General features: G+C 37.9%; 1 protein-coding gene across 8 annotated transcripts in view; it reads left to right on the top strand.

Moving 5' to 3' along the window:
• Positions 1-11,613, top strand: part of LOC106877886 (protein furry) — a 157,959-nt gene that overhangs the window by 10,109 nt on the left and 136,237 nt on the right. Inside the window, exon 1 of one of the 8 annotated variants that reach the window (XM_089364827.1) lies at positions 6,369-6,464. The exons of 6 other annotated variants lie outside the window; for them this stretch is intronic. The gene's annotated coding sequence lies outside the window, so the exon portion shown is untranslated. Of the gene's footprint in view, positions 1-6,368; positions 6,465-11,613 lie in introns of those variants that run through there. One more of the 8 variants, XM_089364818.1, reaches the window with a different exon arrangement.

Consider the following 11,613-nt stretch of genomic DNA (forward strand, 5'->3'; position numbering starts at 1 on the left):
TGGTTTGTTTACATTCTCTTAAGTTTGCAGTTCAGCAAAAGAAAGTGATACAATAAGTATTAGACTTAAAATATAAGTACTGGAGTTGATTTGTTTGATTAAATCCTTCAAAGTGGTGCCCCAGTATGGCCACAGTCCAATAACTGAAGCAAGAAAATGATAAAAGATCATAGTGAACAATAATGGCCATTTCCTTTAGAATATTACAGTTAGAATGATGAGATCGATCAGTTAATGTGCTGGCAGATCAAAGTCTGCATAAAAATTTTTTTTTAAATTGTAGAATGCAAACTGGTTGGTAGGGGAATTCAGTCCAGAATTCATGTAACAACAAACTCTATTAAATGCATCAAAGAACCAGGTAGTAATGTTTAACCAAATGACCTGTTCGAACAATACTGAATTTGGAAAATGAAGAGACTCTTGAGAAGAAACTGTAGGCACTGATTTTCAGTACCCAACCTATCTACCTATCTGGTTGTTAAAACGAATAGAGTTAACACTTAATCTCATTTCATACACAATGTATTTCTTTAGAAATATGGTAATGGAAGAATTAAGAGAAATACATTTATTTTTCCTGCTATCCATCCTACTCCATTGGGAATTTATTTCAGATCTATTCAGCGCTATAGAAAGTGGGAGTTATCAAAACCCCAACCCAATTATCGATCTATGTATTTCTTAAAGTAAGGTAACTTAATGTTTCACAGTAATTTACATAATTGTCACAAACAGGCTTGTTTTGACATATTTATTCTAGCAATACGTTAGCTGAATCTTCGGACAGCAATGATTTTAAAAAAAACTTTAAAACCCCAAAGCTTTGTTCAAGGAAAAAATTGAGATGTTTGGAAGGTAGATAATAAATAGCAGCAAACACATACAGCACATCTGTATGTGCAAAATATATGTAGCTAAGACAAAACATCTCTAGTTTTAAGAAGCCTCCTTTGGTTTTTAAATTGAAATTCATTTTCACTCAGAAGAAAATGATAAAAGATCATAGTGAACAATAATGGCCATATCCTTTAGAATATTACATCTAACCCTTTACATGTGATGTAAGAGCACTGCTAACACAGTAGAACATGGTATTGACTTATAAAAATGTTTAATATACTTTGTAGCATATTATGGTTGTATAACGAAATACTTTGTCCCTACAAGTCATTAATGTGCATACTACCATGATGCTGTTTTTCTTGTGCGCTTGTACTTATGAGGCTGTTTAACCAGTTTCCATGGCGAATAAGTGACCAAGGCAATAATATTTCTGCTGAATGAGACGCCAATTAATTACAAGAGTCACGGCCAGCCATTTTGAGGGGAGGGGGCAAGTCGACTACATCGACAGCAGTATTTGACTGTTACTTTATTTCATCGACCCCTGCTGGAGGAACGAAAGACAAAGTTAACCTCAGACGGAATTTGAATTCAGAATGTAAAGCACCAGAAAGAACACTGCTAAGCATTTTATTTCATGTGCTAACCATTCTGTCTGCTTACCACTTTGGCATGATGCATACCATTGTACATATAGGACATGGTGAAATAGCTTTTACTTTCTTCTTCTTTCTTTCCTTCTTTTTTCTTTTTCTTTTTTTTTTCCTGCAAGAAGCAAGAGAGACTTCAACTAAGAGTTGTCAATGATTTCAATTGTCAAATTGTTTAATTTATATCCAAATCTGAATTTGACAGGATGTAATTATATTTTGTGACTGATTTCATCTTTTCTCTTCTTTTTTTTATCTTTTCAGTTTTGTTTTGTTTTGTTAAAGAAGCATGTTTTCTTTTATTGTTTGCTTATTTAAAAAAAATTTTTTTGTTGTTTTCAGCATTTCTGATTATATAACTAATCAATGACTCGGTGAAATCTAATGCTGTTTCGTGTCTTGTATCATTGCTATACAAGATCTTTGCTAAACCTTGGCCACACCTTAACAAACAAAGAGATTAGTTTATATAGGTAGATTTACATGAACACACACATGCATGCACACACACACACACACACGCACAAACATAGGAATGGACCTCTGTCATATGACAGTGATGATTCAACACACGCACACACACACACACACACACACACACACACATACACACACATATATACATGTATACAAACCCAAATAAGCATAATAGAAATGGATCTCTGTCGTTTGACAGTGATGATTCAATTATTCATTCTAAAGCGAAACCGTCATGGCACCTGTGCCCAGCATCGCCTTCCTGGCACTTGTGTCGGATGGCACGTGTAAAGACATTCGAGCGAGATCGTTGCCAGAGCCGCCGAACTGGCTCCTGTGCAGGTGGCACGTAAAATACACCATTTTGAGTGTAGCCGTTGCCAGTACCGCCTGGTTGGCCTTCGTGCCGGTGGCACGTAAAAGCACCCACTACACTCTCGGAGTGGTTGGCGTTAGGAAGGGCATCCAGCTGTAGAAACTCTGCCAAATCAGATTGGAACCTGGTGCAGCCATCCGGTTCACCAGTCCTCAGTCAAATCGTCCAACCCATGCTAGCATGGAAAGCGGACGTTAAACGATGATGATGATATATATCTTTTTATCTTTCTTTTACTTGTTTCAGTCATTTGACTGCAGCCATACTGGAGCACCACCTTGAAAGGTTTTAGCCAAACAAATCGGCTCCCTGGACTTTTTTTTTCAAAGCCTAATACTTATTCTGTCACTCTCTTTTGCCAAACTGCTAAGTTACGGGGATGCAAACACAGCAACACTGGTTGTCAAGTGATGTTGGGGGTGTGGGGGTGGACAAAGACAACCACACACACACACACACACACATATATATATATATATATACACACATACACACACACACACATATATATATATACACACACACACACGACGGGCTTCTTTCAGTTTCCGTCTACCATATCCACTCATGGCTTTTGGTCGGCCTGAGGCTATTGTAGAAGACAATCGGCCAAGATGTCATGCAGTGTCATGAAGTCAGAACTATGTGGTTGAGAAAGAAGCGAGCTTCTAACCATACAGCCCAGCATGTAACTCTGTGTGTGTGTGTGTGTGTGTGTGTGTGTAAAAGCATTAATGTGCTTCTTTTTCGGATGTATGCACTATTGACGATGTGAAAGCATTGAAATCATTAACTGTGGCTGAATGGTGTTATTCAATGTAACAACAATGATGATAATGTTTATATTTAGAACGTGATAATGTTTACATAAAGAGCTTATTCCCTTGACATCTTTATGTGTTTGCACGTGTATCTTCTACACATACATGTGTGTGTGTGTATAAATACATATATTAATATATCGCTTAGACACAGTGATACTAATAATCTAGTGTTGAACTCCATAAATGTATACTTCTGAATGAAGTGTTACTCGATGAGTACAGAGCAGCAATAAGGAAAAAGAACGACAGAGAAATAAACATTTACTGTCTTACGAGCTTCATTATATATATATATATGTGTGTGTGTGTGTGTGTGTACAATTAAGGTTCAGTTGAATTAAATACTTAAATTGAGGCATCTCGTTAGTTCGGAATAATATTGTTGTTGTTGGCACTCCGTCGCTTACGACGTCGATCCGATCAACGGATCCGAAATTAGCGTGCAAGTGGCTGAGCACTCCTCAGACACGTGTACCCTCAACGTAGTTCTCGGGGATATTCAGCGTGACACTGTGTGACAAGGCTGGCCCTTTGAAATACAGGCACAACAGAAGCAGGAAGTAAGAGTGAGAGAAAGTTGTGGTGAAAGAGTACAGCAGGGTTCGCCACCATCCCCTGCCGGAGCCTTGTGGAGCTTTAGGTGTTTTCGCTCAATAAACACTCACAACGCCCGGTTTGGGAATCGAAACCACGGTCCTATGACCGCGAGTCTGCTGCCCTAACCACTGGGCCATTGCGCCTCCACTATACGGAATAATATACACACACAACAATATTAAATATTAAACGTGGTACATAAGTACCGGCTGAATGATTTTATTGCAGTGTATGTTTGACAGTTAGATCAAGGTGAGTGAAGAAAGTCGCTCTCAACTGTTCAGACATGTACTTTATGTTAAATATACTGTCCACAATATTTACGAAGTACAGATTCCGAGATAAGGGAATAAAATATAAACGAGCAGAGTAACAGAAAGGTACAGGTATCAATCCATACACCTGTACTTTTCTGTTACTCATATTTTGTATATATATATATATATATATATATATGTATTATTTCATATATATATATACATATATATAAACTCCCGTTTCAAATACACACACACACTCGGAGCTTAGCGCTATGGTGTACTTTATCCTTTACCCAACAACTTGTTTATATCTCCTAACAGCACGTGTGAGTGTATGTGTGTGTGTTGAGTGATAGTGGTGGTGGTGGTAGTGAATGAGTAGAAGTAGTTTTTATTATTACTTCAATAAGCAGTCATAGACCATGCTTTAAAAACAAATCAGGTGACACAGGTACCTTGGTTAAGGTTAGCAATGGGGGTGGCTGGAATCAGGTGAGCTGTTCATCTGACTAAGACAGGCCGTCACTGCTACTGCTACTGGTTGCAGAAAAACGGAGTAAAGCAAATATGGTATGTAGCATACAGAAGGTGAACAGCACACCTAACTACACAGCTAGCACCTGTATACAAGCCACATTTGTATCTCTGCATCTGAGTGTTTGTGTGTGTGTGTGAAGGTTATATGTTTGTATGAATCTTAATTTTCTACTTGTTTGCAGTTATTAGACTGTGGCCATGCTGGGGTACACCACCATGAAGAATTTTTAGTCAAAAGAATTTGAGCCCAGTAATTTTTTTTTTTTTTTTTTTAAGCCTGGTACTTACTTATTCTATCGATATCTTTTGCCTAACTGCTAAGTTACGGGAACGTAAATACACCAGGACTGGTTGTCAAACAGTGGTGGGGAACAAACACAGATACAAAGACGCACACACATGTCATCGTCATCATCATCATATATATATATATATATATATATATATATATATATATATAATAGCAAAAAAACTCAAGCACTTCTCATATCAAGAAAACACTACCGCACTTCCCCCAAATATGATTCACCCTCAGCTAGAGTCCTCAAAGTTGTACCAAATACTTGATCTCATTATAATTGGGGATCTTTCCTAGCAAAAACACAGCCTTAACAAAGTTAGGACTACTTCTGCCAGAAAAAAATTTCAAACCCTAGCAATCGCTGATGCACTACAGAGCCCAAGGGAGCCTCCTCATCCAGTGAAGGGCCTCAACCGATTGTCATTAAATCACATACACACATACTTTCACACTCTTGCTTCCGGTCTGCAAGCCTGCCGTCCCCATTTTCTGTCTTTCTTATCTCTACTACAATGTACTCTGTTCCTCAGAGCCTGCTTGTCTTGTACTTCCTTCACTCAAGAACTCACAACTTACTCATGTCTCCATCTATCATTACCCTGTCTCCAACCCCCTGGCCTAGGGTAAAGACACCCCCCCCCCCACTTCAGTCATGAATGACCATAGGGTTGCACCTAGAAAGTTACCCTCCAAGGCACAAGTCCGAGCAAGGTTGTTTATGGAAGACCAGCTGTCGCCCATGCATACCAGCCACTCCTCTCCATACCACCAATGTCATCCAAGGGAAAGACAAAGGTTGACACAGCTTGGCACCAGTAACATCGCAACTCATTTCTACAGCTGAGTGAACTGGAACAACATGAAATAAAGTGTCTTGTTCAAGAACACAACACACAGCTCTGTCCAGGAATCAAGCTCACTACCTTACGATTGTGAGCCAGATGCCCTAACCCCTGAGACCTAGTCCTTTCTCAGAGGTCAGAAGTCCAGCTAATATCAGAGGTAATGTGCCTTTCTCCAGAACCAGGAAATAAAACGTGTACACGTGTCTATATATATATATATATATATATATATATATATATATATGCATGTGTGTGTGTGGATATGTCTGTATATACTTATGCACACACTTACATGCATATGCATGTAATGTAGACTATGGGGAAACAAATCAATATAGATCAATATTGATTCATACACCAAACCATGGTAACAAAAGAAACTAACATGATTTCTTTCTTTGACAAATACACACACACATGCACACACATGCAATAGGCCAGAACATACTGTATAAACAATCAAATTACAATTGTATGTTACATATATGTGTGTGTATACATATATATGTATTGATAATACATACCTGTATATATATATATATATATATATATATATTACTCTCTGTGTGTGTGTGTGTGTGTACACATACATTTAGGTATGTCTGTGTATATGTATACACATATATATAAATGCATGTGTGTGGTATTGTGTCTTTCAAAACTAGACTGTACTTCTAAGCTTGTTATTACATGGAGACATACGCTTCTGAAACCTTAAACTACAGAACACACACTTCACTAAAGAGATCAGGTAAGGCATGACATTTTAATTCAAGCATAGGGAAAAAGACGGACTGTTTATCTGCAGGCAAGCAGGTGTCGTAGAGTGACTGGGTGATTTTGGAATGCAAATAAAAGCCATCTTGTCAATTAAACTTTATCACAAGTATTAAAGAAACGAAAAAAAGTAATTTATCTCATATGCTAAAGAAACAAAAGAAATAACAAAATAGGAATGACTCTTTCTGTTGTTGGCACAAAGCCTGAAATTTGAAGAAGGGTCTAGTTGATTACATCGACCCCAGTGCTTGACTAGTACCTATTTCATGAACCTCTGAAAGGATAAAAAAAGCTTAGTCAACCTCAGTAGAATTTGAACTCAGACCGTTAAGCTGGGAGGTATAACTGCTAAGCATTATGTCAGGTTTAGTAATGATTCTGCCTGTTCACCACTGTAAATACTATTTTTTTACTGTAGGCACAAGGCCCGAAATTTTAGGGGAAGGGGCCAGTCAATTAGATCAACCCAGTATGCAACTGGTACTTAATTTATTGACCCTGAAAGGATGAATGGCAAAGTCAACCTCAGCAGAATTTGAACTCAGAACGTAAAGATAGACTGTAAATACTATTACTCATAATAATTATTTTTACTGTAGGCACAAGGCTTGGATTTTTGTGGGGAGGGGAACATTGATCATATTGACCCTAGTATTTGACTGGTACTTAATTTATTGACCCCGAAAGGATGAAAGGCAAAAGTTGACTTCAGTGGAATTTGAACTCAGAACATAGTGACAGACAGAATACTGCTAAGCATTTCGCCTAGCAAGCAAATGATTTTGCCAGCTTGCTGCCTTAATAGTAATAATAATAATAATAATAATAATGATGATGATGGTGATAATAATAGGGCAACGGACTCACGGTCGTAGGATCGTGGTTTTGATTCCCAGACCGGGCATTGTGAGTGTTTATTGAGCGAAAACATCTAAAGTTCCAGAAGGCTCCAGCAGGGGATGGTGGCGAACCCTGCTGTACTCTTTCTACACAACTTTCTCTCACTCTTTCTTCCTGTTTCTGTTGTATCTGTATTTCAAAGGGCCAGCCTTGTCACACTGTGTCACGCTGAATCTCCCCGAGAACTACATTAAGGGTACACATGTCTGTGGAGTGCTCAGCCACTTGCACGTTAATTTCAAGAGCAAGTTGTTTCGTTGATCGGATCAACTGGAACCCTTGTCGTCGTAACCGACAGAGTGCCAACCATAAGTTCTTATGTACATAGACATAGGGTCTGAAGTTTAATGAGGAGGCAACTCTTGATTGACAATTTAGCATTTAAACCAGCCATATCTGGTCAAAATATTCTTCCTGTTTTAAGTTCAAAGTGGCCATATCTGGTTTATCAGTTCTACCCTACAATGTCTTTCTAAAAAATTAACAGTTGGCTCATTGAAATCTCAAAGCTACAAGATAATGCATGATTAACTTAAAACAATGTGAATAAATAAATATTACTTTTGACAGAATAATGAGAATGCTAAAGTGCTGAATCATCCTCAATAATTGATTCGTAGTTTTATTTATCGACTCTAATTGGGTGAAATATAATGTTGACCTTTGTGAGATTTGAACTCAGTATGTAAAAAAAAAAACATATGTAAATACTGCAAAGTGATTCTAGGACAACTGCCTCCATATAATTATTGACCTCTGGGCAATTTTCCTAATTAAGAGTAAATTAAGAAAAAGCACAACTGTGTGGGTGCAAATGAATATTAGTAAAACTAATTAAAGTTTTATATCGTGTTTCATCTAATATCAAATAAGAAGAATTATCAAATAATAGGATTTATTCTTAGGTCACTATAATTATCCCTCTGAAATTGCTAACTGTGGACTGTACACAAATACAATAATTAATAGCTGCAACAATTAATAATTGCAAAAAATTAATGATTACAATGATCAATGATTAATACAATTAATAATTAATCATCACCAACTTTTAATGTCCATCTTTCATGCTAGCATATGGTGGATAGTTTGACTGGATGTGATGAGCCAGAGGGCTGCATCAAGTATCCAGTGTCTGTTGGATGCTTTTCCTATACCAACCATTTTACAGAGTTCAGAGTGTGAGTGCTAAGCAGTGATGTATATAAATGCAATGTTATTTACAAGTTCAAATATACTTGTGGTGCATACGAACCCACAAGCAAGCTATTCACTGTGTTTTGTCGAGGAGATAATTTCTCACTGTATACAAAAGACGTAAATATACCTAAATTAGCTCGCAGCGCCACCTACACAGACTCTGTGATGCTAGCATTTCAGAGTGTGCTTTGACTCTGTTCAGTTTCTGTGACTGAAGAGGATATAGCCACTCACAGTCTGGGTAGGTGGTCCTGTGAGCTGATTCAGGTGTATTTACACCTGTTTGTTAACAGCGAAAAATTTTCTCCATGACAAAACACAGTGAATAACTTGTTTATGTGTTCAAATGTACCACAAGCATATTTGAACTGTTAAATAGCATTGCATTTATACACTTCACTGCTTACGATCATGAGCTGAATGCCCCTAACCACTGATCCACGCACCTTCACTTCTGTCAAATGTAATGCTTCTTTATTCATTGTTTTGAATTAATCATGCATTATCTTGTAGTTCTGAGGTTTCAGCGATGTGATTACCTATTTTTAGACTGACATTGAAGAGTAGGTGTGACAGGCTAGATCTGACCAGTTTTAACATAAAACAGGTGAAATATTTGGACCTGATATGACCAGTTTAAATGCTAAAGAGTTAAAGGATGATGGGAGGGACAGGAACAGGGGTCTTGTTTCAGAGGAGATATACGTGACTTCCAGAACTGGAAAGGGAGAAATGATGGTGACAATGACATGTCAGAGCATAAGCCTCAAGGCACAAGAAGGTAAACATAGGATTATAAACATTTATCTGCACCTCTCTTCACCCCAACCCCCATCATGGTGATTTCCAGGACGCAGTTATCAGAGGTTAGTTATACCAATACCCTTTAAAGCATCTTGTTCAACATTCAGCTGATGTTTCCAATTCACTACCAATAAAATAAATTCCACAATAAAGCAATATTGATCATCATCATCATGATCATTGTCGTTTAACGTCCGCTTTCTATGCTAGCATGGGTTGGATGATTTGACTGAGGACTGGTGAACCAGATGGCTACACCAGACTCCAACCTGATTTGGCAGAGTTTCTACAGCTGGATGCCCTTCCTAACGCCAACCACTCCGAGAGTGTAGTGGGTGCTTTTACGTGCCACTGGCATGAAGGCCAGTCAGGCGGTACTGACAACGGCCACGCTCAAAATGGTGTATTTTATGTGCTACCTGCACAGGAGCCAGTCCAGCGGCACTGGCAACGATCTTGCTCAAATGTCTTTTCACGTGCCCGGAAGGCGATGTTGGCAACGATCACGCTCAAATGGCGCTATTTACATGCCACCGGCACGGAAGCCAGACAGCTGGTGCTCTGGCAACGATCACGCTCAGATGGTGCTCTTAGTGATCTACTGGTACAGGTGCCATCACGATTTCGCTTTTGCTTGCCCCAATAAGTCTTCACAAGCCGAGTTTAGTGTTATACAAACACAGTTCTACACTCCCAAAAGCTGTACATACCTGTAAAACACAAAAATGCACCTGTTGATGCAGCAGAAATGTAAACAAAACTATTGAAAATGTAATGAAAATTAAAATAATTTGGGGTTAAGAGATGATATGGATGTAGTTACTTAGCTTTACATTAGCCCTAGTTAACCATTCAGCATCCAGATTATTCTGTCTGATCTAATGCTTATTTCTTCACATTGTTTTAAATTAGTCATGCATTACCTTGTAGCTTTGAGATTTCAGCAGTGTGATTGTTTGTTTATAGAATGACATTTTAGGATAGGTGTGAGAGGCCAGATCTGTTTGTTTGAATGTAAAACAAGTAGAATATTTATACCGCATACGGCTAGTTTAACCCTTTAGCATTCAGATTATTTATTCACATTATTTTGACTTAATCATGCATTATCTTGTAACTTCAAAATTTTGATGATGCATTTGTTATTTTTTTTTTAAATGTACATGCATGGCAATGTTGGTTAAGAAGTTTTCCGGTTCAACCTCATGTTTCATCCTCCTCTTCGACCAGGTCTTAAGCAAATGTGTTCTACCATTGCTTCAGGTTGGCCAAAGACTTGAGAGTTAAATTTAGTAGATAGAAACTGTGTGAAAGCTTAGCAAAGGAATGCTTTTTGTTCTTGGCCCAAGAATGTTCTTATTTCTTTTTGCATATGTCAAATGTCTACCTCTGATTCAGGAGTGATGATGCCTGTTGAGGCAGAAACACTTGACCATAGTTGTTCCTCACATCAAAAACAAAGATTTTTTTTCACTCAGTTTGTTCAAGTTGTCTCTTTTTCTCATTCAGAATTGTTAACAATCACCGCTGGGTTTTTGTTTACTTTCTCTATCTGCAATTTTAATATATTAAGAATTTAACGTGTACCCTACATTCTGTTATACCTTCCTGCCAACTTGCATTTTATATAGAATGTATACACCCACAACTGTAAAGAAAGGACTGAGTAAAGAAAGAAAGAAAGAAAGAAAGAGGAGAGAGAGAGATTTGATTTAAGTGAGACACAGGTGGTGGTGACAGAGAACAATGAAGTTTAGGTGAATTATGAGAGGTAAAAAAAACATTAGTGGGGTGTGGGGTGTGTTTTGAAGGGAAGATAAAGAACTTGTGTGGTAGGGTGGGGCGGAAGAGTTTCAAGTCCACAATCCTATTTGAAAATACTATTGTGAATAAGGAAAGGTGTGTGGATGCTTATGTGCATGTGTGTGTGTGTATGAGAGAGACAGACAGGCAGACAGACAGAGAGGGAGAGAACCAGAATTTCAAACCTGAAGGCCAAGTTAACACAATAAGCATATATACACACACACACACACAAATACATGTAGATGTATGTAGAAATACATACACACACAAGCTGATTTTTTTTTTTTTGTGTGTGTGGAAAGGGTTTTGTTTGTTTCCTCTGAGATAAAATTCATTATGTCAAGGTCTGTTCTGTATTTGAGAGAGTTAGGTAAGATATAGTTTTTTGTCTAATTCTAAAAATCCAAACC

Source organism: Octopus bimaculoides, chromosome 16, assembly GCF_046866305.1.
Source record: "Octopus bimaculoides isolate indiv1 chromosome 16, ASM4686630v1, whole genome shotgun sequence".
NCBI classification, from domain to species: Eukaryota; Metazoa; Mollusca; class Cephalopoda; order Octopoda; family Octopodidae; genus Octopus; species Octopus bimaculoides.